Source organism: Lynx canadensis, chromosome F2, assembly GCF_007474595.2.
Source record: "Lynx canadensis isolate LIC74 chromosome F2, mLynCan4.pri.v2, whole genome shotgun sequence".
NCBI classification, from domain to species: domain Eukaryota; kingdom Metazoa; phylum Chordata; class Mammalia; order Carnivora; family Felidae; genus Lynx; species Lynx canadensis.
Genome location: NC_044320.2, coordinates 57,908,340 through 57,932,205, shown reverse-complemented (window position 1 = coordinate 57,932,205; position 23,866 = coordinate 57,908,340).

The following is a 23,866-nucleotide window of genomic DNA, read 5'->3' as shown; positions in this document are numbered from 1 at the left end:
ATAGGAATTTTTACTTTGGATGAAAATTAAGAAAATATTTTAGTTAATCTCTCATAGATAAGCCGCTTCCTGTCTACTTAACTAGGAATAAAGATTGGGTAGGCTCCCCTTTTATTTTTATTTATTTTTATTTAAAAAAAAAATTTAATGTTTATTTATTTTTGAGACAGAGAGAGACAAGGCATGAACGGGGGAGGGTCAGAGAGAGAGGGAGACACAGAATCTGAAACAGGCTCCAGGATCTGAGCTGTCAGCACAGAGCCCGATGTGGGGCTCGAACCCACAAACTGTGATATCATGACCTGAGTCGAAGTTGGACGCGTAACCGACTGAGCCACCCAGGTACCCCTAGTCTCCCCTTTTAAAGACTGGAGGAGATCTTCTGTTTCTGCGCCTGCTTCCTGTTTCTCTTATTCCATCCCAATCCCTTAGTTTCCTTCTGTTGAAATTGCAAGATCTGCTCCATCAAGTGGCAATGTGTCATGAAGGAGGTGGTTTTCCTAATTTTTTTTTCCTTAGCATTCAGTTTTTACTGAAAATAAAATACTGTCAAAAATTTGTTATAAATTTATCATTTTGTAATTTCTATTAGCCATAAATATTTGAAAAATGTATTACTTTATTAAATCTTAAATTTCTTTTTGTTTTTGTTTTTGTTTTTTGTTTTGAGAGAGCTGTGGAGGGGCAGAAAGAGAGAGAGAGAGAAAGAGAGAGAGAATCCTGGTGCAGAGCACAATGTGGGGCTTGATCTCATGACTTTGAGATCATGACCTAAGCCAAAATCAAGAGTCAAACACTTAACCAACTGGGCCACCCAGGAACCCTTGAATCTTAAATTTATTATTTTTCCATGTCTTTGGAATTTGTTTTATTATAATTTTGAATCTATTGATTCTATTTCTTAACACAGGATAACATTCCTCCCCACATAATTCCACATTCCATTTGTTTTTTTGCTGTATTTCGGTATCTTCACCCAATGTTGAATAGACTCAAATGCACATTTTGTTTTAATCCTGACTCTCAAGTTGTAAGTTTTTCTGGGGGAAAACGTCTTTAAAAATGGTTACACTTTATTTTGTTTTAATTTTTTTTGAAGTTTATTTATTTTTGAGAGAGAGAGACAGAGTGTGAGTGGGAGAGGGGCAGAGAGAGAAGGAGACTCAGAATCTGAAGCAAGGTCTAGGTTCTGAGCTATTAGCACAGAGCCTGACGCAGGGCTTGAACCCACAAACAATGAGATCATGACCCTGAGCCAAAGTCCGATGCTTAACCAACTGAACCACCCAGGAGCCCCTAAAATGGTTGCACTTTAAATTCATTCTAGCGAATCTTCATTGGATTCTAAAAGCTACTCTCAATCTTTTATTCCCACTTTGCTCATCGGCCAAACCAGTCATTCATCTTGCCACAAACCCTCAAACATATATAATATCACATTTCTCTGAGCAGGTACCTTTAATTCCCACTGTATTGAAAATTTGGTAAGAACTAACTTCAAATGTTTTCCGTATTGTTCACTTTCTCCTTGTGCATAATCACCATTATTTTTTCCCTTTTTCCCCAAAAGTCAGAAAAAAACCCCACTTATTTTTAAGACTAGCCTTCTATTTGTGATAATTAATGCTATGTTGTTCGCTGGAATCCTTCTTCAATAATTATCTCACCTGTCTAGCACACAAATTTACTCTACCCAACTCTTTCCCATCAGTTTTTGAGTATTTCAGCTTTTCCTCATGCTAACACTTCCTAGACCATGATTCCTCCTCAATCCATCACCCATCGTCCAATTTTCTGAATGCCTTTCAGCATCATTCACATAGTTCACTCAATGTCTCCTCCCACTTGCCATTTGCAAATCTTCATTTTGATCTTCTTCCAAAGTCTATGATTTTTTCTCCCACTCTTCCTCCCATGTTTGCATCCACTCTCCTCTCCTCTTATACACGTTAGCGATTTCAAATGCTTGCCGCCATTTTAATTTTCACTTCCATGCAAAAGACTATGAAATCCTTATCTATAGGTGTGTCTAATTACCTGACCCTCTGACCTGTGTTTTCACTGCATTCTGAAATGCCTCTCTTGGGGGAGCTGGAGCACTTTCAAGCTTTACATGTGTCTTCTTCAAAATAGTTCTTTCTGTTTTCCTCGTCTCTCGGGCAAGACTATCACTCTCTCTTTTCAAGCAATTAATTCCTTGACACGATCAGTTCTATCTTTACAAAATCTTTGTGCCCATCCCTCTGGTACTTCAAAAGCATAGATTAGGACCCTACTATCACTTGTAAATAATATTATACCTATTCCTCAACTAAGAACCTCCAGTAATATTCTAAAAGCAAACAAACACACCAAAACAAGATAAGGGTAAAACATAATTTAATCAAAAGATCATTATACCAGTCAGAAAAGTTTTACTTCCTTCCTGAAATTCAAATTGCTATTAGTCTCATTACTTCAGAAAAACTTGAAAACAACCTGATTAGGAAGAAAGTGATTCTGAATATTTTTCCATGTAAAACACAGGTAATTACCTAAGTAAAATTATAATAACATTTTTTAAATGGCAGACAACACAAAGCATTCTGCCTAAAACTTCTTCATTGTTTATCTCCCAAGAAAAAATCCTTTCTAAAACTTAATTTTCTCTATATAAGTTGACAAGAACTGCTGTCTTAGCTCTCACTTTCTTCCTCGTTCTCTTCATTCAGAGTTTAAAAGAAAGCATATTTTTGGTAGATTGCACTTACAGTGAGAGGGGAAAGATTAAAGCTTTGAGAGCAGACATATGGGATGCTTTCCTGAGACAGAAGGGTAGCGAAGGAGAATTCTCAAAGCTCCTCTAAATCGTCAACTTTCACATCTGTGCCCCACTATAATTCTGTGTCTGAGTGCACCTCAAAATGTGGAACTTTTAGAGGAAGAGAAATTGCTGTAGTTCATCTGCTCGAGAAGGCTAAGAATTCTGAACCTAAGAGGTAGAAGTAAAAGTAGAAGCAGAATAAGAGTCAGTGAGAGTGAAATAATCTCCTCACACTGAAAAGATGTCACGGACATGTCCCAGCGTAAGTACAAAGGGAAGAGCCAATATAAGTGAAGAGCCACAGCAACGATACTACGCATTGAATTCCTCCTGAGATGTCACATGACAGATGAACTTATGAGTGTGAACCACAGTAAAGATTCAAAGATCATCTTTCTTTGTTGAATCAAGATGGGGGGAGGGGTGGAGCTGGATATGGGAATGTTCATTAATGTGGGGACTCCACTACAAATGAGTTTTTTTCCAGAACATCTTGTACCAAGAATTCAGCATGGGAAGAGTTCAGTCAACAGAATTGTTGCGAAATAATAGTTAAATGGCCATCCGCTTTTAATAAGAATTTGCTATAGTTTTTTACGCCTGGTGGTGGTGTAATCTGTCAAGTTTTCACTCTTGATAGGGGAGGTAGCAGAAGGCCAAGCCAAGTAATATCTGTGTCTCAAATCGTTGATCTATTTGTATATGTCTCTCCCTCCCTCGAGATGGGGATTGCCTTAACAACTTATTTACTCTTGTATGTCACCTGTTGTGTCTGGCCCAGTGTCTTGTATAATCAATGGGCTCATAAAAATTTTTTAATGTAATTGTTTGATGTTCTTAAAATTAGAAGGATGAATTTTACTCATAGGAGTTGCTGCAGAAATGAAATTCAAAACACAAATTCTTGAAATGTCTTCAAAATCTCAGTTTCTGTGCTACAATATATTTTTGTGTCAGTGAGTCTAGTGTTGAATCTTTAGATAGGAACCATTTGGGAATGGGTTAGTGAATTTCACCCAGCACTCTGTTGCTGCGGTATCTGAAAACAGATGATGATATTGCCCTACTTCGGATATCTAACAAGTTCCTTTTTTTTAGAGGATTCATAGAATAAGCCAAAGTCAGATAGACAAGTCTTCATTATTTAGTTTGTAAAATATCAGACATTGATAGGTAGATTATATCAAATCCATTAAACATACTGTATAAATATACACGAAGTGAATTTCTTGTGGTTTTACGTATTTCATTTAGACTAACACATCGTCCATTACTCTAAACTTTCTTTTTTATTCTTTGTAAATCTGTTAACTTTCAAAAACTCTAGACCTTTCAGTTTTCCTAAATTTGGGTCTGATGGTGCCACTTAAATCACTGTATTTTTCTTGCGGACATTAATTTTTTGTCTTTACTTGCTACTGGGTTTATTCATCAATTCATTCAAAACATGTTTGCCGATTGCACTTATAGGCTGCATTGTGTGTATGTTATTGAATTTACAAAATTAAAAGGACACATTGTTGGCCCTTATGGGTTACAGTTCAGACTGGAATGAAGCATGCAAACAATCACAGTATAATGGGTCGGCCGCTTTCATGTGGAATGGCAGAATATACTGAGCAAGTGGATGCCTATTCTGAGGGGGGGTGTGGGGGGGCGGGGGTGCGGGGAAAGCTGGGAATGTATCACAGACAAGTTCACACTTGAATTGAGCCTCACATAATAAGTAAGATTTTGATGAACTTATTCCAGGCAAGGTATCACAAGGAAGAGTTATATAGGTGAAGTTCCACACAAGGGCTTTCAGCCAAGGGGTAAAGAAAAAAATAAGGCTGAAATATGGCTCTCTGTCCATTTGCAAGCCCATCTTCCCTGCAGCACGGCTGGTTCAGATCAAATAGAGAAGCCCTTTTGCTAATTCATTTGTTCAGAGCAAATGCCTTATTGTAATCCATCTGCCCAGAGGGGGCATTTTAAAATAATGTGCACAAAGGCAACCTCTGTGCTATCAGAAACTCTGGCCAAGTCCTTACGAGAACATGAAAGGGCAGGGAAGCAGCAGAAGCTGGTCGTCTGGTGAGTGAGCAGTGGTGAGGGAGGGACTGGCAATACATGATTTGGAATGCAGCAAACAGATTAAGGAATATCGAAATTTTTAAATACCCTTTGCATTTTTTGAAAGGGTCATGATTAATTAACCTAATTAGCGGATTCAGTGGAGTGGAGAGAGACAAACCCGGAGGCGGCAGATAGTGAGGTGGTCACAGTGAGGCATCGAGAGAGAGTAAATGCAGTTTATAAAGAAAAAGAGACAGAGCTGCAGAGGATAGGTTCAGTGAGTGTTTATGTTTAGATATGCATACGCAACAATCACCCAAATCAAGACAGAACATTTCCAGCACCTCAGAAGTCTCCCTTACGCCCCCTCCCAGTTGCCACCTCCCAGCCCAAGGAGACAACCACTATTCCGATTTCCATCATGACAGAATACATATGCTTGTTCTTCCACTCATACAAATAAGATCATGTAAAACATACTCTTCTGTGTCTAGCTTCTTTTTCTCAAATTTTGACTGCAAAGTGTATGTCGTTGCATGTAGCTATAATTTACTCTTTTGTATTCCATTGTATTCCATGCTATGAATACACTCAAAATTTTTAAGCTGCTATTTATTTTAGTCATATTGGTGAAGAGTTCTTGGTTATTACAGTTACTGGAAGTTTTCAGTTATTACAGTGGTTCCTTTCCTGCAATTAACATTCTTATCCTTATCTTTTGGGAGTTAATGTACTCATTTCTCTTGGGTATATAGCTAAGAATAAAGTTGTTAGATGGGAATGTAGGCATATGTTTAATTTTAACAGGAAAATACAAAAATTTTCCAAAGTGGTCGCACTAATTAACACTCCCATCAGCAAAGTATGAGAGTTGTTCTGTATCTTTGCCAACGTTTGTGTTTTCCATCTCTTTTTATTTTTGCCAGTCTGACACTTGTGTGCTGTTTCATTGTGATTTTAATTTGCATCTTTTTGAAGCCTAATTTTGTTGGCATTCATTTGTGAAATACACATTCAAATCTTCTGATGATTTTTATATGATTGTCTACTTTTTTATTTATTGATTTGTGAAGTTCTGTATATATTCTGAATATGTGTCTTTTTCAATATATGAATTACAAATACATTCTTCCCTATCATGACTTGCTTTTTCTATCCCTTCATGGTGTTTTAGAAAAGAGAAACTTTTAATTTTAATAAAGTTCAAGTTATTAATATTTGTGTGTACTATTTACTATATCTTGCCCACATCACCTCAAGTTTTGTTTGTTTGTTTGTTTTCATATAGATATAAGAACCAGCTCCATTTTTGGAAAATAAGTCCTTTCACAACTGTTCCACAGGTGACAGTATGTGGATGGGTCGATTTCCTCACGGCCCATGTAGATTTCTTTGTCTTTTTGTCTATTCTTACGCCAATACAATACTGTCCTAATTACTGTAACTTTATCATTTAGAATCACTCTTTAAGTCACGTAGCATACATCCTCCTTCATTGATGCTTTCCAATATTATATTCGCTACAGTTAGTCCCTTGCTTTTCTACTAAATATAAGATCAGCTTGTCAGTCTGCACATATAACTTGAATAAAGTGCTGGAATCCTTCTAGGGGAGTTTTATAGAATCCTTAGAACAGCTTAAATAGAAAGGACATGTTAACAGAAGTGAATTTCCCTATTCTTAAAAATTGAATTATTTATCCTATTTATATTTTTATGTCATTACTATATGGTTTTATAATTACCGTATCCTTTTAAATCTTATTTTATATACATTTCAATTTTTTTGGTTCCATCATTTCTCTTTCATTGACTTCTTTTAGATTATTGAAATGTTTTCATTCTTTTTTTCCCCTTATTTATCAGTTTGTTACACACTCACTTACTATATCTAAATCTACCCAGATAAATGTGTCTTAGTACTTGAAAAGAATAGGCATTCTGCCGCTGATGGACATACTTTTGGTATATAATAATTAGTTCAAATTGTTTATTCGTGTTGCTCAAATCAAGTTTAATCTTACTAATATATTTTTCTGCTGTTCTTTTACAGTTCCTGAGTAGTATGTTTCACTCTCACAATAGAATTGTAGAATTGTCTGATTCTCTCTTTTTTTTTAAGGTGTGCTTATTTATTTTGATGGAGAGAGAGAGAAAGAGAGAGAGAGAGCACATGAGTGAAAGAGAAGCAGAGAGAGAGGTAAGAGACAATCCCAAGCAGGCTCCATGCCATCAGCACAGGCCCCACGGGGGGCTTGATCCCACGAACTGTGAGCTCTGTGAGCCAAAATCAAGAATAGGACCCAGGTCAAAATCAAGAGCTCATCCAACAGAGCCAGCCAGGTGCGCCTAATTCTCCTCTTGGTTCTGTAATTTCTGCTTTAGAAATGTTGTCATTGTGGTAGGTGTATGCACCTAGAATTGCTACATATTTCTATTCAATTAATCTTTTTAAAAATCAGATGTTCTCCTTTATATCCTGTAATACTTTTGCCTTAAAGTTCTCCTTTTCTACACTTAATATAGCTACCCTGGCTTTCTTCTGTTAGTTTTTTCATATTTAATATTTTTCTTAGTCCTATTTAGCATAGGTTTCTTATCAACAGCATATATTTGTATTTTGCTTTTTATTTCAGCCTGACAGTCTTTGAAATTGAATTGAATTATTTATTCCATTTACATTTCATATAAGTATTAACATAAGTAATTTGAATTTTTTTTGTTTGCTTGTTTTGTCTCTGTTCCTTTCATCTTTGCTTTTGTCCTATCATTTCTCCATTATTTACTACTTTTGGATTATTCAAGTATTTTTTGTTTCATTTTTCTCTTTTATTAATTGACTTGCTGAAAATTTATTTAATATTAATGTCAGTGGTTGCTTGATGAATTACAACATGCATGTCATAGCATGTAAGTACTTCATTCTTTTTTATTGCCAAATAATATCCCATTTCTGGGTTTAGTCTTCTGTAGGTCAGTCTTCTGGACAATTTCCTCCCTCAAGTACTAGCTGCTTTGGAAGTCCCTCACTGCAACCTCTTTCTCCTCAGCCCAGAGAGGCTGCTGATTTTTAAAAGAAGTCTATTCTCTGTAGCAAGAAGTGGTGAATCATTCCTGACGAAACAGCAAGTGTTAGTGAAAAACTCCCTCAATGTGTCCTTTCTAGAATTAAGGCTCCCCAAATCCTTTCCGCATTGGTTCTTCTGTGATGTTCCTAAGCAGTTTTGTTACATATTTTGTTCCACTTTCGCATTTGTACTGGGTAGATACAAATAACACTATTAAGATTGGCAAATAACTTGCAACTGGAAATTTATCTTCCTCTTTCTGTAAGCCTGGTTTTAAAGCAGAGCTATACGGAGATCGCTAAGAGGAGAGCGAGTTGGGAAGTGTGTGGATGGATGATACGTCAGCATGCTCCTGTACTAAAGGACTCAGTGAAAAATGAAAGGTTGAGGACTCAGGAATCAAGAGCTCATATGAATAAATTAACATTACATTAAAAGAGAAGCTTTGTATAGGAAAAATTTCTGAGATTGGTGCCAATGCTAATAGGTGTACAAATGGAAGGTCAGAAGATGGAGGTAGTTCATGTAACCTCCATTTTCTACGTGAAATAAAAATAAAAGGGATCGTTCTGAATAAAAAAAAAAAGAGAGAGAGAGAGAGAGAATGGTGGAAGAAGGAAGTCTCAGAATAGTAATGAAGCTTTTAGAACACATGCTGGGATGATTACCAAGGAGGCTGGCCAGAGACATTTAGCAGGATTTCTGAGCTGCATTGAAGGGCAAGTCAAGCATCATGCCACAAGTTAGAATATCTTTTGCTTCACAGGCTAATCTAAGAGGCAGCACTTTGGCCACAGGAACAGGGCCATAACTGTTCTTTTACCTTTGTTGTCTCATCTTGAACTTAGCCTACGATTGTATGGGAATTTATCCTGAGAACTTTGGGCATTGGGACATATCAGTTTTAATTCTTGAGAGTCACTACTGGAAGTTCTACGAGTTAGCTAGAGGATATAGAGTCGTGAGTATGAGTTTAGTGTCCCATTCGGGTCATGTAACTTTAGAATATTGATTCCTTGTGAAAGATCACACGAAATTCAGTTTCAATGTATCTTCCCCAAAGGAGAGATGTTATATACTAATTCACTAGAGTGACTCTTTCCCCCTACCTCCCTGCCTATACTCCTTCACCAGGATCCCCGCAGTTCTTCACTGATCCAGAAGTTTGTTATGTCAGAAGTAGAGGGTTAAATCTGATCAAAAAAGCATATTCATGAGCTCCATGACTTTCTCTTACTTATCAAGATAAATTTTAGAAATATTAGGTATCAAAATATCACAGTGGCAAGGCCTTAAGGCCCTATTTATTTTATTTGCTGAAAGTAGTAAGTGCTAAACTAATACTAACTCACTGTGATCCTTTCTTTATGCTTGATGACTTAGTCACAAATATTTCTGTATATCAACGCCCCTCAAACCCAGTGGCTTAAAGCAACATAATGTATTATTACTCACATGTCTGTGGTCCAGCTGGGTTTCAGCCGCTCTGGGTTGTGTTCAGCTGGGCAGCTTTGCTCTATATCTTCTTGGAGCCAACAGGCTAGCCTGGGCATATTCTTATGGCAATGACAGCAAGCAGAAACATGTGAGACCTCTTATGGCCCAGACATGAAGCTGGCACACCATCACTTGCCTATTTATCATTAGCAAAAGTAGGTCACATATCTAAGCTCAAAGTCAGGGGACAAGAAATGTATACTCTGCCCATGATGAGGCCATGGCAAAAGGATTTATGAATGGACGAGTAAAATTGGGGTTGATAATGCAAATCACCACACATAACAATGAGCACTCTGACCTTACGCTGCTAATTTCTCATATAGGGCTCAGGAAACTCCTTGGAAGTTACTCAGCCTCTGTGTGTAGAGAACCAGGGTGCACAGGCTTTGTTTGATGTTGTCGTTGGTGGTGGTGGCGGCGTATTGTTTGGTTTTATTTTAAATGAACAATCCAGAGCAGAACGGCATCTCTAACATAGATGTTATTTATGACTCAGATTACACTTGAACTAAATCTGTATGATTTCATGCCTGGGACTAAAGTGACAAACAATATACAAGAATGATCAAGGAGAATGAGCTCTGCAATTAGAAAGATCTGGAGTACAGATCCAGCTCCCCTACTTTTTAGCTGATAACTTTTCAGCCTAGCCTTAGCAAGTCTTCCTCATCGTGAAATGAGGACATCAATGGTGCTTATCTCTATGTATGAGGTTGTTGAAGCAAATGAAATAACATGCACATGCCTGGCACAGAGTCAATGATCAAGAAAGATGGTTATTAGTATTTCCATAGAAGTTGTCACAGAATGTAGGGGACATACTGGAGCACAGGAATAAGAAATTAGTCTTGCAATGAGACTCAGAATGTTTTCAGAGGTATTGGATGTTTGGGAAGGATTTTTCTAGTCGGTGAGGTAATTAAAAGATAACCTGAGGGCAAATCATTGCTACATCAAATGAGTGAGAATGATCAAGTTGTTATGATAGCAGAAGACTTTTGAATTGATAAACTTTTTAGAAATTTTCACATGTCCTCTACTCCTGCTCATGAAGGTTGGTGGGTATAATCTTGTCACTCTGTCCAATGCCCATGTGACATCCACGTTTTCAGTTTCCCTTGAAACCATATTCTAAAAAGTAAATGAAGGCCAAAAGAGACGTGAAATTTGGGTCCTTTGTAACTAGCAAAGCTGATAAAATCCAGTCACTAGAAACTAAAATGCAGCTGCAAATAGCATCCGTTAAATTAAACTACAAAGTAATTTTCCTCAAATGCTATTACACTATAGGTTTATAAAAAATTATGTGTGCCATATAGATAAACACACTCTATTTGTTGTCGTTGTTGTTGTTGAAGATACAGTGATTTAAGTTCTAAACCATGAAAATGTTATGTTACAATAAAAGGCCACTTTCAACTTTGCCATTTAGAGGCTCACTTATTGTTCGTAACTCTTATAATTGAAGCCTTATTATATTATCTTGCTGCACAGCGTGATTTCCTGTTATTTGTCTAATGTTTTTTAAAGAACAGTAATTTAATAACTATAGTGATATTCATCCTTAGCTCCCAACAAATTTGCTATTTCATGAAGCCTGCTTACAAAACCCAGTTGTAGTCAATGTGTATTCCACGCTTGCCATGAGGTGACTTTGAAAACAATGCAGAGCAGAAAAACAATCCCAAGGCCCTGTGATGTTACTTTTTTTTTTTTTTTTTAATTTTTTTTTTCCACGTTTATTTATTTTTGGGACAGAGAGAGACAGAGCATGAACGGGGGAGGGGCAGAGAGAGAGGGAGACACAGAATCAGAAACAGGCTCCAGGCTCCGAGCCATCAGCCCAGAGCCTGACGCGGGGCTCGAACTCCCGGACCGCGAGATCGTGACCTGGCTGAAGTCGGACGCTTAACCAACTGCGCCACCCAGGCGCCCCGTGATGTTACTTTTAAAAAGAAAAGAACTTTAAATTTTAGGGCATTACAGTTTTATTTCTCTAGAAAACACTTTTAGTTTATATTTGCTCTTAAGAAAATGGACTTTACTCCTTCCTCATAGAAAAATCTGAGCCGTGTAGTTCAGTTCCAGAGAAACATTGTTAAGTTTTATTGTCTACACAACACACAAATATCTTAGTACCATACTGTCCAGAGAAAACCAAAGTTCTAAAACTGTAAAAACATATTATTGTTTTGTTTTCATTTTATTGAAAGTAAAGATCAAATATAACTTTTGAAGAAAAAATGTGAGCTATTTACACTTCTATTTCAGATTTTGCAAGGCAGTTGATGTGTTTCAGTAATTATTTAATTTACTGAGTAAGGAAGAAGAGACACAAGAGAACTATTTTATCCATACAGTCTCCTTAGTTATCCTCACACCACAAATTTGGAGCTTAGGATAAGTAGATATCAGAACCCTAAACTGATACAGTATTTGCATATTTTTTAAATGTCCTTTTGAATCCTTGAGAGCCACACATCAGATCTAGGGCATTTTGTTTAATCTCTTAATAATATCTTCAATAAGTCTCATGATCGAGACACTTTGTTGGACCATGGACTTTACTATGCCCACCTCTTCCATTTTGTAGCTTTTACATTATTCTGCCATATGTAATTATGGAAACAAATAATCTGCCATAAACACTAGAACAGAATGCGTTTGTTTAGTCATCAAACTGTGATAGAAGATTATGGAGGACAGAGGTTGTTATGCAGTGACACCATGCTGGGAGAGCAGGAATGGACTTTCCTGGGAATTATAGCAACCACCATTCCTCTTCTATTTCTTTTATATTTCTCTTATATTTCAGTATAGTACACTTCTTTTTTTTTTTTTACACTAAAACATTTTTTTAATGTTTATTTTTGACAGAGAGACAGAGTGCGAGCAGGAGAGGGGCAGAGAGAAAGAGAGACACAAAATCCGAAGCAGCCTCAAACTCACCAACCCGGACATCAAGACCTGAGCCGAATTAACCGAATGAGCCACCCAGACTTCCCTTACTTTTACTTCTAATGTAGTTTATGGTCCTAAATGGCACTTGCCAGTTATTTTAGGCAGAAAATATAACTGAATTTTTCTAAACACATTAAATAAGCCCTTTAATGATAGTAGTAATTATTTTGAAAAATTTTTAAAGGATTAAAATTTTTATTCAAATGGGTTGGTCATCTGGAAGTCAAAGAAAAACCATATTTTTCAACTCTACTTACTATAATTTCTTTCTCAAAGAACAAGAATTCAGACATTTCCTTGTTATTTTATTTTATTTTATTTTGCAATTATCTAACAATTTTAGCTGATTGAACCTTATTTTTCATGAGTTTCAGGAAAGAATTCACGGCATTTGGCTGAACCAAGTTCGAGTTTTTAAGTTCACATTTTGGGTGCATTGTCTTCCCATCGAGAGCCATTTTATTCTGTGGAGTTCCAGGGTGGTGGCTACCCCTTCAACAGGATCCATTTTCTTGTTTTACATTTGATGGCTGAAATCTTTAAAAAAACTTTTTTTTTTTTAATTTTTTTTTTTCAACGTTTATTTATTTTTGGGACAGAGAGAGAGGGAGACACAGAATCGGAAACAGGCTCTAGGCTCTGAGCCATCAGCCCAGAGCCCGACGCGGGGCTCGAACTCACGGACCGCGAGATCGTGACCTGGCTGAAGTCGGACGCTTAACCGACTGCGCCACCCAGGCGCCCCTAAAAAAACTTTTTAATGTTTATTCACTTTTGAGAGAGAGAGAGACAGAGTCCAAGCGGGAGAGGGGCACAGAGAGAGAGACACACACACACACACACAGAAGTGGAAGCAGGATCCAGGCTCTGAGCTGTCAGCACAGAGCCCGACCTGGGGCTCGAACCCACAAACCGTGAGATCATGACCCGAGCCGAGGTCAGGCGCTTATCCAACAGAGCCATCCAGGTGTCGCGGATGGCTAGGCCTTTAATTGGTTCTGTTTGTTTTTGTCAGATCTGCAGGCAAACTCTAAAAAGTTACCTTTATTCCATCACACGAACGCGTGTAACTGGATGGCCAGGGGAGTGTCCACAGAGCCCAGGGCTGCGAACGCACACGGCTCGCGGGTGTGTTGCCAAGCATCTGCTTCCTTCTTAATGAACACTTGTTCCATGATCACCTTTGGAGTGACGAGCGTTGGCTGGAGTTGCGGTTCCCGCGGCCTTCACTTGCTGGTAGTGACCAGCAGCAGAACCAAAATCAATCTCTGTCAGGCTTGTAATGGAGCACTTCCCTAATTTATGAGACGGTTTTCCCATTAACAACAAAATCTTGAGAATTAAATAAAAACAGACCTTCACAAGTGCTGCCGCCTAGGTGAACGTGGGATAAACATTGATAAATGTGTGTGCCTTCTGCAAGCCTGACTTTGAAAAATTCTGTGTCAGAGTTTTAGGTCACATTTTGACAACAATTAGGAACACTGAAATAAATAGTTGGCAATTCTTCTTTGTTATGACAGGAGATGTAAAGCCATCTTTACCAAGAAAAAGCTTATTTTGTGAATATGAATTGTATTACAGAGGGGCTCAGCCATCTTGCTGCGACTGCGGATTTGGAGGCACTTCTGTTATAAACCAGAGTAGAATTCTTTTGAAGATTTGAAAATTTTGGTTAAGCTGTTTTCACCTCATTATTTGTAAAATTCCTGTGCCGCTGTAATTCCATACTTCATACAGAACTCACAAAATGGTCTTTTAAAAAAGTTAAATGTCTAGCTAAAGTTTATTTTTAGCACGAAAAACATATCTAGCTATGTTTCATGAAATGTTCTGAGAAAATCTGAATGACTCAAGAGTGCTGGCTGAAATGCTAAGCCCTTAAAATTTATTGTAATTTGATCTAATTTATAAACCTCAAAGATTTACTTGTTAGTAGCATAATCATGAGGTCATGTCTTTGATTGTATGCATCTGTGTATGCCCATCGATCTGTCTCCCATAACCTGCAAGAAGAAAGCAACGTTTAACGGGCTGGACTGGATCTCAATGGTTGTAAAACTACTAGCCCAACTGGTAAGAAATTTGGACTATCTGCAGCTACTAATCGATTATCTCACTGAGTTTATCAATTTCTTTAAAAACTGATTTCTCACTTTGCATCTCATACAGTCATTGCATTTGTCTTCCCCAGGACTTCTCTGAAGAAAACAAATCAAAACTAAGTAAGTAAATAAGTAAATAAATAGCTTTAAAAAATCTATTTAAGAATAAGAGTAAAATTACTGAAAATTAAAATGTAATATGCAGGGCACCTGTGTGGCTCATGTTGGTTAAGCACCTGACTTTGCCGCAGGTCATGGTCTTGGGGTTGGTGAGTTTGAGCCCCGTGTCTAGCTCTGGGCTGACAGCTCAGAGCCTGGAGCCTCCTTCGGATTCTGTGTCTCCCTCTCTCTCTGCCCCTCCCCTGTTCACACTCTGTCAGTCTCTATCAAAAATTAATACATATTTAAAAAATTTAAATGTAATATGTGTAATCTATGAAATTAGAACTATTAATAAATATATATCTATTTATATATTTCACGCATAAACAGACCCTCATAACATATTGTGTAATTTAGGTGATCTGGGTTACAATAACAATCACACATGCCACGTAGGATCATGTACACCTCATACTGTGTTCCCGGGTGCTGAACAAGAAGGCTTAGGGGAATGACTCTTCTCCACATGATTCATGGCCTTCAGGTACCTTCCATCCTGTGGTTTCACCACCCACTAGGGCCAAATTATCCAGCCTAAGAAGAGCAAACACAGAGCATGGGAAGTATATTCACATCGTAAAGTCCTTTTCCTAGAAACAGCATGCATCCCTTCCTTTCTCAGTGTATTGACTAGGTGACAGTCACATGGTCACAGCTAACTACAAGCCCAGCTGTTACACCTACTAGGAAGAAGAGGAGAACACAGAATTGTTCTGCGACACTTACGTAAAGATAAAAAAGTTTTCTTTCTTTTTTTTTTTTTTGTTTAAAACAATAGAAATTTATTCTCTAACAGTTCTGACAAGTAGAAGTCTGAAATCAAAGTGTCTACAAGGCCATGCTCCCTCTGAAGGAGCTAGGGAAGAATCTTTCCTCACCTCTTCCAACTTCTCCTGGCAATTCTTGGCATTCCTTGGCTTGTGGCTGCACAACTCCAATCTCTGCCTCTGTCCTCACATGCCTTCTCTCCGTGCCTCTGTTTCTTTTCCTCTTCTTGTAAGGATGCCAGTCATTGAATTTAGGGCCTTCCCTAATCTAGTATGATCTCATCTTGATCCTAACTAATCACATCTCCACAGACCCTGTTTCTAAATAAGATCACATTCTGAGGTTCTAGGTGAACATGAATTTAAGGGGGGACACAATTCAACCTACTACATACTTTTTACAAAATTATCCCCTGACTGCCAAGAATTACCTTTTTCAAAACCCAACTCTGACTACAACCCTCCCTGCATGAAATCCCTTGGTCACTTACCATGAGACCAGATGACAAAATAAAGCCCAGATTCCTTAGTATTAGGGATTGAGCTCAAAAAGAGTTTGGCTTCTGTTCTCAAGGAGTTTCTAATCTGTCTGGGACACAATTGATAACAATACAGTGGCGCGAATAGTGAGCCTGGAATCTAGTTTTACAGCACACTACATAATACCAAATGCTTAAAAATAGTGCCTACTATATGCCAGGCCTGATTTTAAACACTCACTACACATTAGCCCCATGAACCCTCACAGATAACCTTATAAGATAGCTGCTATTATTACTTCCACTTGATATAGGAGGAAACTGAGGCAATAAGGGCCAAGAACTTGCCCACGATCATACGTTAAGCAGTATAGAGGGGAGTCCTGGCATTCAAACTAGTAAGGCCAGCACCAAAAAATGTGCTTTTTATTTTATTTTATTTTACTTTATTTTATTTTATTTTATTTCATTTTATTTTTATTGAAGCATAGTTGACCAAAAAATTCTAATTTCAATTTCTATTTTACCTACCCTGAAATAAACTATTTGGCAAACTCTTACACCTGGAGTGCAACAGTGATTAAGAAAAGAGGTGTGCAGAGTGTCTAAAATAGATATTGTAAAGTACATGAATTAAAATACTTGCACTTTACATGTAACAGAGCCATTAAAGTGGCCACTCAGATTCTAATTCGTTTTTGCTCTTTGTGTAGATCTGACATGTGCTACTTGGTTTTCTAGGCTACCATAAATGAAAAGAAATGAGAATGAGAAAAACAAAAACAAAAACAGATGTTGCCATACACATGTACCCTGAAAACAGCCTTTTATGTGAGGAAGACTGTAAGACAGGTAAATAAATACATTAACAAGTCAACTGATCAATCAATCCATCATGATAGTTTGAAGCTATTTAGTAGGTGGTCACACTGGCTACCTATCAATATTATGTTATTCCTGAAGCCTTTCTTGACTCTGTTTATCAGAATCATCACTATCTCCTCCGGGCTCTATACCTCTCAATATTTTTTTTCATTCATTTTTGAGAGAGAGAGGGAGAGAGAGAGAGAGAGAGAGAGAGAGAGAGAGAGACAGCACAAGCAGGGGAGGGGGCAGAGAGAGAAGGAGACACAGAATCCGAAACAGGCTCCAGGCTCTGAGCTGTCAGCATAGAGCCTGATGCGGGGCTCGAACACACGAACCACGAGATCATGACCTGAGCTGAAGTCGGATGCTTCACCGACTAAGCTACCCAGGTGCCCTTCAATATTTTTTTACTTTACTAGGGCATTTATAACACTTTCTCTTTTTCTAAACTATAAGCTTTTGTACAGTAAGCATGATTTATTATTTTTTTTAATCTTTCCTCACTCTGTTCTTAGAACAATGTTTGCCATGAAAATAGGAGAAATGGATGAACCAAACCACATTCCAATAATATCAGATGAAATCTTGCATTATAGCAGGGGGACATACAAAAAGTGACATACAATGCAATTTAGAAATGGATGTTCAGATTACAAGTTTGTTGCCCTTAGATAAGTAAATTTTGAGTTATCGGGAAAGTTTCTCTACCAGTATATAGTATATATTCTTTATGTAGTATACAGTATATCAGTTATATATTCAAAAGCATATGTAATATTATACATAGCCTCAACTTCTTATACCATTTGAATATATAAAAATAGAAATGATTCCAGGGCCAATTTGACTATTACATGACTTTCATTGTACCTTAGTTTAAATAGAGCTTGCATAGCATAAATATAGACCTAAGGAAATGAAAGATTATGAGCTAACCATTCCACAGATTCCCTTTGGATCATAAGCACCATCTTTCACCACTTCCAAGAACGGTTAGAGAAGACACATAAAATCTGGCAGGAAGTTTTGGTATGTTCTGAAATTTATAACGAATTCAAGGATCCTGGGATACAACACAGCAGTGAAATGTCCCTTTATAAGTCATCACCCCAAATGCTTCAAACTCATCGCCAGAAATGGAAAGAGTGTGTGTTCAGATTGCCCAGCTCCCGAGTAACCATGATGGTTTTGAGACAAAGCAGCCTCATATTTCTCACATCAACAAGTGCCAGCCAAACTTTCATTAGTCAATTGTTTACTCATCTGTATGTCTTAAATTCTGCAAAGTAAACACAATTGTCCTATATGGGCTACATTTCTTTCTTTACATACTGTACTGTCATATTTAGAAAGAGTTCTTTATTATGAATATTTCACTAAAAAATCACATTGGTAATTTTTCTATTTCAAGAAACATTGTTTCTGTCAAATCTTTTATCTGTTTTGTGGATAAACATATTTACTTAATCTTTGGGGGCCTGGAGTCATCATAACTTCTGTAGACGAAAACATAATCAAATATGCTATTCATAAAATGTTTAGGATATAAAAAATATCTCTATTGATACCACAACTGAACTACACATCAAACTAGTTGCTAAGTCAAAGATCCCATAAGGATAGAAAATATCATTTGTTTTCCTGAAAATGTCAAAAGTATGGCAAACAGAGAGACTTCAGTTTTATTAACTTTTAAGGGCAGAAATGTGTTAAGCTTGGATGACACAATGCCGGACTTTTTTTTTCCTTTAAATATAAATTAAAACTGCTAATATATAAACTCCCTGAAGAATGAGGTTTATAATAGAAGTAGAAACTGACCCTTAACTATAACGGCACTGCCGGATGCCGTTATAATAAGCTCCCCTAGATGCCATGGTGTAAATGTATTAGCTGTACTAAGAGACCCACTCCTGCTATAATTATGTTAGGAACCAATAAGACAGCTCAGAAATCAATATGCTAAGACAGATAGAGTAAAGGACCATGGCCAGCCCACTGGGAATAGATTAGTCTGGCAGGTCCCTAGCTGAGTCATGAAGAAGGGATATCTTTGCTGTTGTAGAAAGCCATTAATTGTAAATTTTCCTGAACAAGGAACTTGAAGGGAAAGCTTAGACTGCGTTGTTCATACCACTCAATGAAAACTGTAACTCTTATTGATCAAGAGTTAAGCTTTTTATTCTTATTTCAAAAATCCAACGGTGCAAAAATCTAAATGTTCAGAAGGATTTTTGAAGCTTTTCCCACAGTGCAACTGAAACTCCTCCTTGGTTGTTAATTTGTTTCAATATTTTTAAAACTTCTAGACTAGATCAATAAAATCATATTTAGACAGTGGCCTTCCACACTGACAAGTTTACTGGTATGACATCAATTATCTAAACGATTAATACACACATGTCATACAATATGATGAGAAGAGATACAGTCTTTGCCAAATTTTCTACAAGCTGGCAATTACCTGATGATTAAATATTACTGGGTTGAATACTAATAAGAAGAAAGAGCTGTTGCAACTTACTTTAACAATATCTAATTGAGTTTCCTTAATACTGTTAGTTTTATCGGAGTAATTTTCTTAGTAGGCAGAAGCAGTATAATTTAATAATATTGCTAAGAAAAAGAAAAAGGAGACAGAGGAAAGAAAGAAAGAAAGAAAGAAAGAAAGAAAGAAAGAAAGAAAGAAAGAAAAGAAAGAGAAGGAAGAAAGGAAGGAAGGAAGAAAGAAATAAGAAAACAAAAGGCCAACCTTTTGTGGTTACAGTTTGGCACATCTGCTCATGTCCAATCAAGCTTTCAAACACAGAGTAGTAAACAAAAGCAGCGATCAAGCAAGGACAAAGTCAGACACATAAGTGGTTTGAATGAGTGTGCAATTTCTGCCCATATGACCATCCTGACACAATTGCTCTAATTTTCTTTCCAGAAATGACTGATAAAAGATTTAGGTAATTGCTATGGAGACAGACTTCCTTCCATCACTAGGTATCTTGAATAATACAGCCTCAGGGTCATAAGATGGAGTGTCAGTTTCTGCAGAGTCCTAAATTAATACTTGTCCCTGCTTTAGCTACACTTCCTGTACATCTAATGAAGTGAATGTAATTTATTTTGACAATGTATTGAAAATCACTTGATCAAATGACTATTCTATAATGAACACAAAAGGCAATATAGCCTTGGAAACTATAAACTCCAAAATAACATAAATACACATCAATTTCTCAAAGCATATTTTTTTCTAAAAACTGTATGTAGTCAGAATAAATATGAAACAAAATAGTTTATAAAAACATAATAATTCATGTAGATGTAAAAAAAAATGTGGATTTCTCTCTGATGCCTGAGATTGACCTATCTCCATTCAGCACATGACCTTGTCCCCTCTAATCAAACTTAATTTATCTGGCTGATCTTTGCATTTCTAACTGTTAGTAGCACACAGAAAGAAGAATCAGAGAGCTACGAATCGCGTAGTAGTTAAAGGAATTTCTGAAAATATCATAGATCACCCCCTCAGAAATTTTATCTTCATACATAGTCAATTTACAGGGGAATCTTTAAACACCTCCACTAAAACTTCATAACATCAGGCAAACTTTAGTTTGGAGGTCTCTTGAATATTATGAAGTTTTCAGTACTTAATGAAATCAGCTGTGTGTTAATGAAAACTCCCTATAGTGACATCATAAATAATTAGAAGGTTACATAATTTGTTAAAAGACATACAATGCTAGACTAATGTAAAGGTTTCTTTGTCAACATGAAAAGCTTTCTTAGGTTTTCTGATGAAACTTTTACTTTTTCCCCTGATGGAAAATATTACTTGAGATCTGAAAACACTAAAACACTTGATTTATGCATATATCCAATTGTACCAGAACCAAATTGCATGATTTTCTTTTTCTTCAGAAAACCAGCAGAACATCTTGGAAATCGGCAGGGGTAGTATAATTGAAATATTTAGTCTTCACTAACAGGAAATACACTTGGTACCATCTTGGCAAGAGGGCAAAGCAAGGCAAGTGTTTGTACAGTGGCACTGTGAAAGTACAATGTAGTGTTTAAATACAGCCAGGCAGAAGCCAGTGGATAATGCTCAGTAATGGGTTAATCAATACTTATTATGGTTTTATTGGTTCACTAAAGAGAGAACAGAACCTAGTGAGCACAGAGTCGAAAAAATCACTGCATCTGATCTAGATAACATCTACTCTCCCTAAGGGATTTCCCTATTCAAGAATCCAATTTACCATGCCTGATTGACAAGGATTGGATCCTAGGGAATCACATAACTCTTTTTAGGACCCAATAAAATCCTAATGGATTTGTCTGACTGGCCAGGAGACTTCTAGTTTTACTAAACTGGGGTGGTTTGTTGCAATTAGCCTTTATTCCACTTGCAGTTGAAAAACTAGCCTATTAGGAATCATCCCCCCTCTATAAATGCTGGAGTCATGCTGGGATGTGCCCAGTGGAAGGAGGTACTGTGCTATATAAAAGAAGGCTCTTATGATAGATTGTAAACATTTGAAAGCAACTGAAAAAATGGTAATCAAACAAGATTCAAATGAAAAAGAGGAAGAGTCCAACTAAATCGCATGCTTAAAATCCATTTATTGGTCACTTAGCCTTTACAATGCATTTCTCATTCGGGTAACGGACGCAGAAAAGAAACTCTCTGTTTGAAAGCACCTTTGAAATGTGTACCTTTTGCTGAGCTTCCCCTTTAATACCTGGCTTGAAAAAAAACCTCACTCTGTCACAACAAAAATCTTGCAGATAGTTGTCCCTGTACCTGCTCTTTTTTTCCTAGACATAATGTTTTTACTAAGTAGTTAACTTGTTCAAGCACACTGGGTTTTGATCATGGCACACTATCTTCTTGGCTCTTAAGAAGTCAGAAAACAGTGGGAGTGTGATGAGACTTGAAATCCAGGCCGAACCACAGCTGAAGAAGAACTGTTAACATAAATCGTATTTTGAAGCAAACATTGCTTTCATATAAAAATTACGCGTGCAACCCATTTCATCTCTAGAATTGTGCCTGCTCTTTCAAAAGGCATAAGTGATGCTTTAAATGTGTTTGAATTGAATGGATTTCATAATCAGAAATACATTCGCGTATGAAATGTCTTTGAATAGACGTCATGAGTTACTCTGTTCCCCTTAGACTTGGAGGGAACTTAGTGACATTCAGAGAGCTCACATGGGCTCACATGACCAGCACGCTGGGCCCTAGTTTCCAACACCAAAGTCTCCAGCCAGAAAGCTATGTTAATTGAGTACAAAAGATCCATTTCCAATAAAGATGTATGACTCTGTGGTAATAAATGTTGAAACCTAGAGAAGGGACACATAAACTTCATGTGTTTAAACATACGAAATGATTTATATACAGGTGTAGAATATTATCACATTTAACTGTATACAAATCTTCTAATCATGACATTCAAACTCAGTGATTGTGAAGAAGACAAAACAAAGATAAGATGTCAATATAATATAATAAAATATAATATGATAATATGATAATTACAGAAGAAAGTTGAGAAAGACGGGCATAGACAAAAGAAGATAGGGATGTAGAAGAACAAGAAAGCAATTGAATTGAAGGATATTGATAAAATATTAGCATGATTGTTTCTTTAAGTAAAATTATGAGTAACTTGATTTATTTATTATTTTGCTTTACTCTAGTTTTTAAATGAAAACACTTTTGTGTGTGGATAAGAAAAATATAAATTTCATTAATAATTAAAAAGTGATATGTGGTTAAGTACGATGATATGGAAATTATAACTGTAAACATTCTAATTCTAAGGAGGCTGTAGGTGGTCTCAAAAATGTTGCAGTGATTTTTTTTACATTTGTTTATAATTACGGTCCCTGCTGTCGCTCTGGGATTTAAATGATGTATTGCTGCTGGTTAAGAGTTTAGCAGAATTTTATTTTAGACAGTATTGATTGCTTGCCCATGTGTAATTTGCTAATTAATATTGTTTACTTTTCATTTGCTGCCAATTTTATTTAATCTATAACACAACCAGCAGTGTTTCATTCACAAGTTACAATAACGTAATTTTCACTTTTAATATAAAATTTCAATCTTAAAATTCAACACATTTTTCTTCAAAATCATCAATACAGCTGGTTAGAGAAAAATTAAAAGGATTCCAGTTCAAAATGATGATCTGAGCCCTGTGTTTGTCTATCTTGTCTTATGAACCTCAATTGTAATGTCAGCAAAGTGATGGCTAAGTATATGATCCCGTAAAAAAAAAACCCACAAAAATTAGGCCTAAGTCTGAAAATTAAAAATGGAAAAAATTCTGAAACACAGAAAATAAATGAAAACACGTCAAAGGATGAATTCAGCAGACTTGAGATAAATTGTATTTTCCAAAAGTAATCAGAGCATTATTTCCAATTCCAGAACTTTTCTATTTCCTCATAAAATTGCATAGTCTATTTTCTCTAACTTGAAATTTTGGGGATCTATTTCACTGTGGATATATGGAATATGGAAGATATGTTATATAACCTGGTAATATGTATGTATATATAACCATATGGTTATAAAAGGTGATGCAGCTTTTGTCTGGCTCTTGAATATTTATATCTCTAATCTATCTATCTAATACATATATATATATATATATATATAAAATGTCTATAATATGTATAATATATATCTAGTGGAATATAATATATATGTATATATATATGTGCGTGTGTGTGTGTGTGTGTGTGTGTGTATATATATATATATACACACATCTGGTTATAAAAGGATGTGGCTTTTGTCTCGCTCTCATCTTAGAGTGCTTGTCCATAGAACCTAGTTCCATATTGTGAAGAAACCCAGGTCAAATGGAAAAGCCATGTGTAGGTGTTCCAGTCAACACACCCAGCTGAGGTGTAGCTGACAGTCAGCATCACTTGGCAAATTTGTGAACATGTAAGTCTTCAGGAGAGTCCAATCCCTATCCTTTGCTCTGACTGATGCCAAATGGAACAGAGCAATAAGCTATTTCTGTTAAGCCTTCACTGAGTTGGGAAATCGTGATCAAAATCAATGCTACTTTTGTTT